The following is a 5456-nucleotide window of genomic DNA, read 5'->3' on the forward strand; positions in this document are numbered from 1 at the left end:
TCCTGGGTTCAAGCAATTATCCTGCCTCAGCCTCCGGCTGGGATTACAGGCATTCACCGCCATGCCTGGCTAATTTTTTTTTATTTTTTGAGACGGCGTTTCACTCTTGTTGCCCAGGCTGGAGTGCAATGGCACGATCTTGGCTCACTGCAACCTCTTCTACCTCCTGGATTCGGCCTGCCTCAGCCTCCGGAGTAGCTGGGATTACAGGCATGTGCCACCACACTCAGCTAATTTTGCATTTTTAGTATGGAGAAACATAGCAAACCCTGTCTCAAATAAAAAATAAATAGGCTGGGCACAGTGGCTCATGCCTGTTATGCCAGCACTTTGGGAAGCTGAGGTAGACAGATCACCTGGGGTCAGGAGTTTGAGACCAGCCTGGCCAACATGATAAAACCCCATCTCTACTAAAAATGCAAAAAATTAGCCAGGCATGTTGGCACACACCTGTAGTTCCAGCTACCTGGGAGGCTGAGGCAGAAGAATTGCTTGAATCCGGGTGCAGAGGTTGCAGTGAACCCAAGATTGTGTCACTGCACTCGAGCCTAAGTGACAGAGCAAGACTGTCTCAAAAATAAATAAATAAAAACAATTAATAATTAGAAAAGGAAAGAACTGCACAGGGGAGCAGGCCTGCTGTCTGAATGTTACGGTAGGCCCTCTGTGGATGTGCACCCTTAATCTTTTCCTGAGTAGATCATTTAAGGTGCAGCAATGCTCCTGCTCATATGATTTTTAAACATTTTTTGGGGGAGAAAGATTTTTTTTCTTTTTTCTTTTTTTTTTTTTTAGACAGAGTCTTGCTCTGTCGCCCAGACTGGAGTGCAGTGGCACGATCTTGGCTCACTGCAACCTCTGCCTTCCGGGTTCAATATATTCTCTTGCCTCAGCTTCCTGACTAGCGGGGACTACAGGCACGTTCCACCATGCTGGCTAATTTTTTGTATTTTTAGTAGAGACAGGGTTTCACCATGTTAGCCAGGATGGTCTCTATCTCCTGACCTCGTGATCCGCAGGCCTCGGCCTCCCAAAGTGCTGGAATTACAGGCGTGAGCCACCGCACTCCACCTATGGAGAGAGATTTTAGAGAATGAGGGTAAAGAGGAAGGAGGTGAGAAAATCCCAAGTACTTTCTCTGTCTTAGAGCAGAAAAAATAACGGGATAAAGGGAAAAGTAAAAACCCAAGGCCCAGAAACAGATTTACTGGGTTGTTTCCCTGCATTATAGCTATTTGTAAATGTAACTACCTCCCTGGCTCAGGTTACTGACCAGAGGGAGGGAGAGGGTGTGATTATTTGGAAACAGTTTAAACAGTGACAAGAACTGAATTTTATTTGTTTGTTGGCTGGGTGCTGGTGGCTCATGCCTGTAAACTCAGCACTTTGAGAGGCCAAGGCGGCTGGATCAAGAGGTCAGAAGTTCAAGACCAGCCTGGCCAAGATGGTGAACGCCCGTCTCTGCTAAAAATACAAAAAATACAGGCACCTGTAATCTCAGCTACTCGGGAGGCTGCGGCAGGGGAATCTCTTGAACCCCGGGGGCGGGGGTAGCTGGGCGAAGGCTGCAGTGAGCTGAGGTCGCGCCATTGCACTCCAGCCTGGGCGACGGGGTGAGAAACATAAAAATAAAAAATAGAACTATTTGTTATGCATTGCACCGTAACAACAATCACGGGAAAGTTAACCTACAGTCCTGCCACCCCATTAAGTCGCTCGTGTGTATTTTCCCTTTTATTCCCTCACGCATGGAACACGGTGAGAGCGCAGCTTGCACACATGGGTGAAAACGTGCGCTTTGCTTTTCTTCTCCTTCCTGCATTCCCGAGGCTGGGACACGCACCTCCACACGAGCGGCCGGGACGGCGACCTGGGTCCACCCGCACAGGCGTTCTGAGGAGCACTGAAGCGCCCACGCCGGCAGGTCTGACCTTGCGCTGCGGGGACCGCAGGTCGGTCAAGGTCAGGGGAGGGCGCCGGGGCGGAAGTCAGCGCGCCCCGAGCGCGGATCCGCGGGCACCTGCTGCCTTGGCGCCTTTTCCCCGCGACTTGGCCTCGCCCCGAGCGCCCTCGCGGAGGGCCCCGAGCGCGCGCTCCCGCCCCCTGGGCGCCCTGAGGAGAGCGCCTCGCCGGGCTACGTGCCTCCGGAAGTGACGCGAGGCCCCGGGGGGCGGGGGCGGGGCCGGGCTATAAAGCGCCGTGCGGGGCCGCAGTCCCCTCGGAGAGCGCCAGGACCTCGGGTGGCGGCTCGGGCTCCGCCGGACGGAGGACGATCCCGGTGAGTGACGCCCGGCTTCTGGGACGACGCCGACCCTCATGTCTCCCCTTCATCCTGCGGGGCTTGCTCGAGCGGCCGCCCCGATGCGGTGCAGCAGCCACAGGGCGCCGCCGCGGGGCGGGAAGGCGGCCGGGGGGAGCGGGGCCGCCGGCCTGCGGGGAAGGGGCTGCGGCGGCGCCTCCGGCGGCTGCAGGTGCGCGGGTCGGCGGCTGCGCGGAGAGCCGCCCTTTCGCCGCGCGGCCGCCTGCTTTCGAGCCCGCCCTGCTCTCTGCCTTCTTCCCGCCTCCCGGGTCGCGGAGCGGCGAATGGCTTCTCTGGTTGCTCTGAGGGCGAGACCAGGTGTGCCCCGGTGGGCTCGGCCCCGCCGTGCTGCTTTCGGCTCCGCGCCCGTGGAAGCTGCGGGCCTCCTGCGCCGGGCCTGGGCTGCGGGTTCCGGGCGGGTTCGGAGCGCGGCGCGTCCACGCCGCAGCTGCGCGGCGCGGGGAGCACGTGGCTGCTCCAGGAAGTCGCCCCGGGGAACGGCTGGGATCCGTGGGTGACCTTGGGCTCCTGAACGTTCACTCCGCTACCCTGGGCCCGGGCGGGCGCTGCTCTCGCGAGGAAAGGGACAGCGCTGTCCCCGGGTCGGTGGCTGGCGAGTCACAGGCATTAGGTGCGGGCTTCTGTAAACGGACACCTGGGCTCTGGCGCACCCTGGCCTTGCCATGCCCTGCCTGTTCGGCCTGAGCGTGCATCCCGTTTTCTCCGGAGAACCCGACTCAGCCGCGGGCGGGCACACTCAGGATATTGCCCGCAGTTCTCACCGAAGGCGGAGGCCACAGGAGTGACTTAATGAAAGACACTTGGAAATCAGCGTGGTCAGAGGGCTGTGCTGTACTGAGACGCGGACAGGCCCATGCGTCCTTTCTGCTGGACAGTTCTTTAAGAAAACAGAGTCTAATTCGGCTCTTTTTCCTCTGCTCACTGCTTGTAGAGACCTTGGGTAACGTCCCTTATCATGCAGGGGTCTGGATTCTGCGGCATTTTCCGTGTTCTTCCCCCTTGATAAGAGGATTAAAGTAGGGCGTTGTATTTCGCGACCCCATACTTGTATGCTACGCTTACTGTGAAAATTAAGGTTAGGCTCTCTGCAGTACTTGTAGACCCTGCTGTTTTTTTACCCCCTCAATGTTGGGTTACAATGTGCTTCTCAAGAAAATCCAGAGTTAAGAGAGGATTTGTCATTGATATTGCACGGTTAGATACGGCATAGCATCCTTCAGTTTCCTTTGATGTTGTTATCGAGTAATGGTGGCTGTAAAGGTAGCCTGTGTTGGAGATGGTTGGATAGACAGCAGTTAGGCTAAATCTGCCCTAAGGCGAGGCAGTTGCTTGCCTCTGATAATGTGCTTAAATGTCATGGAGCAAGGCTCCCAGCTAAACCTGAAGGACCACAGTGAAAGCTACTTTGGCCAGGCCGGGTGGTTCACGCCTGTAATCCTAGCACTTTGGGAGGGCCAGGCAGGCAGATCACCTGAGGTTAGGATTCGAGAGCAGCCCAACCAACATGGTGAAACCTCGTCTGTATTAAAAGTAGAAAAATTAGCTGGGCGAGGTAGCTGACGCCTGTAATCCCAGCTACTTGGAAGGCTGAGGCAGAAGAATCACTTGAACCCGGGAGGTGGAGTTTGCAGTGAACTGAACAAGATCGAACCACTGCACTCCAGCCTGGGTGACAGAGCAAGACTGTCTCAAAAGTAATAATAAATAGGCCGGGCGCAGTGGCTCACGCCTGTAATCCCAGCAGTTTGGGAGGCCAAGGCAGACTGATCACAAAGTCAGGAGTTCAAGACCAGCCTGGCCAATGGTGAAACCCCATCTCTACTAAAAAATACAAAAATTGGCCACGCATGGTGGCAGGTGCCTGTAATCTCAGTTACTCAGGAGGCTGAAGCAGAAGAATCACTTGAGCCTGGGAGGCAGAGGTTGCAGTGAGCCAAAATGACCCCATTGCACTCCAGCCCAGGTGACAGAGCCAGACCCTGTCTCAAAAAGAAAAAAAAATTGTAAAGAGGTTTGGGACGGCGGTTTAGCTAGAATTTTTGCCACTCCTTATCGTACATCTTAAAGATGTTTCAGAACCTCCTTGCATTTCATGGTTCAAAACATGTGGGGCTACGTTTTGCCTACCTGAACTTCATCATGTGAGTAATTGAATTGTTTTCAATCACCATTGGGAACACCCAAGGTACACAAGTAACTTAGATTATTTATTTAAATGTGTTACCACTTTGTTCTTAAAATTAATAGAAAACTTGAGGAATGATGATTCAGATGCGTGTTAAAATTTGCAAGATGTTTTTTCCTAGAAAAGGGTGGTTAAAATTGGTTTAGGGTGGGGCCTTCCAGTTCTGGATCTAGTGATTGGGTCCTTACTGTTGTGGTGCAGTGGTAGTGATAAGCTTTTTATAACAGAAGGGGCAAAAGATTGTGCTTCTGGCTGGGTGGGGTGGCTCATGCCTTCCATTTCCTTGGGATGATCTTCTCAAGTAACTAACCCCAGCACTTTGGGAGGCCAGGCAGCTGGTGGATCACCTGAGGTCAGGGGTTTGAGACCAGCCTGACCAACATGGTAAAACCCCTTCTCTACTAAAAATACAAAAATTAGCTGGGCGTGGTGACAGGCACCTATAATCCCAGCTACTCAGAGGCTGAGGCAGGAAAAATCCCTTGAACTGGGAGGGGAGGTTGCAGTGAGCCAAGATCATGCCACTGTAGTCTAGCGTAGGTGTCAGGACCAAAACTCCTTCTCAAAAAAAAAAAAAAAAAAGAAAAGAAAAAGATTATGCTTCTAAGAATATGATCTATTATATATAGACCCTGATCTTTGAAGCTTGGTTATAAAAAGAATTTTTTTGTGATAGGTTTTAGGTAGGAAGCTTTTTCTTTTTTTTTTTCTTTTCTGAGACAGAGTCTTGCTCTGTCACCAGGCTGGAGTAAAGTGGCGCTATCTCAGCTCACTACAGCAGCCTCCATCTCCCGGCTTCAAGCAGTTCTTCTGCCTCAGCCTCCCGAGTACCTGGGACTACACGGGCATGCCACCATGCCCAGCTAATTTTTTTTTTTTTTTTTTTTTTTTTTTGTTGTTTTTTTTTTTTTTTTTGTTTGGAGTGCAATGGCGCGATCTCGGCTCACCGCA

At 52.9% G+C, this 5456-nt stretch overlaps 1 protein-coding gene across 2 annotated transcripts in view; it reads left to right on the forward strand.

Moving 5' to 3' along the window:
• The first annotated feature begins 2183 nt into the window (after nt 1-2183).
• The window catches only part of TFRC (transferrin receptor), a 33232-nt gene continuing 29959 nt past the window's right edge, over nt 2184-5456 (forward strand). The window contains exon 1 of one of the 2 annotated variants that reach the window (XM_037742924.1): nt 2184-2278. The gene's annotated coding sequence lies outside the window, so the exon portion shown is untranslated. The remainder of the gene's footprint in view (nt 2279-5456) is intronic. The other variant, XM_037742925.1, reaches the window with a different exon arrangement.

The sequence above is a fragment of the Cebus imitator genome, unplaced genomic scaffold (assembly GCF_001604975.1).
Source record: "Cebus imitator isolate Cc_AM_T3 unplaced genomic scaffold, Cebus_imitator-1.0 Scaffold129, whole genome shotgun sequence".
NCBI classification, from domain to species: domain Eukaryota; kingdom Metazoa; phylum Chordata; class Mammalia; order Primates; family Cebidae; genus Cebus; species Cebus imitator.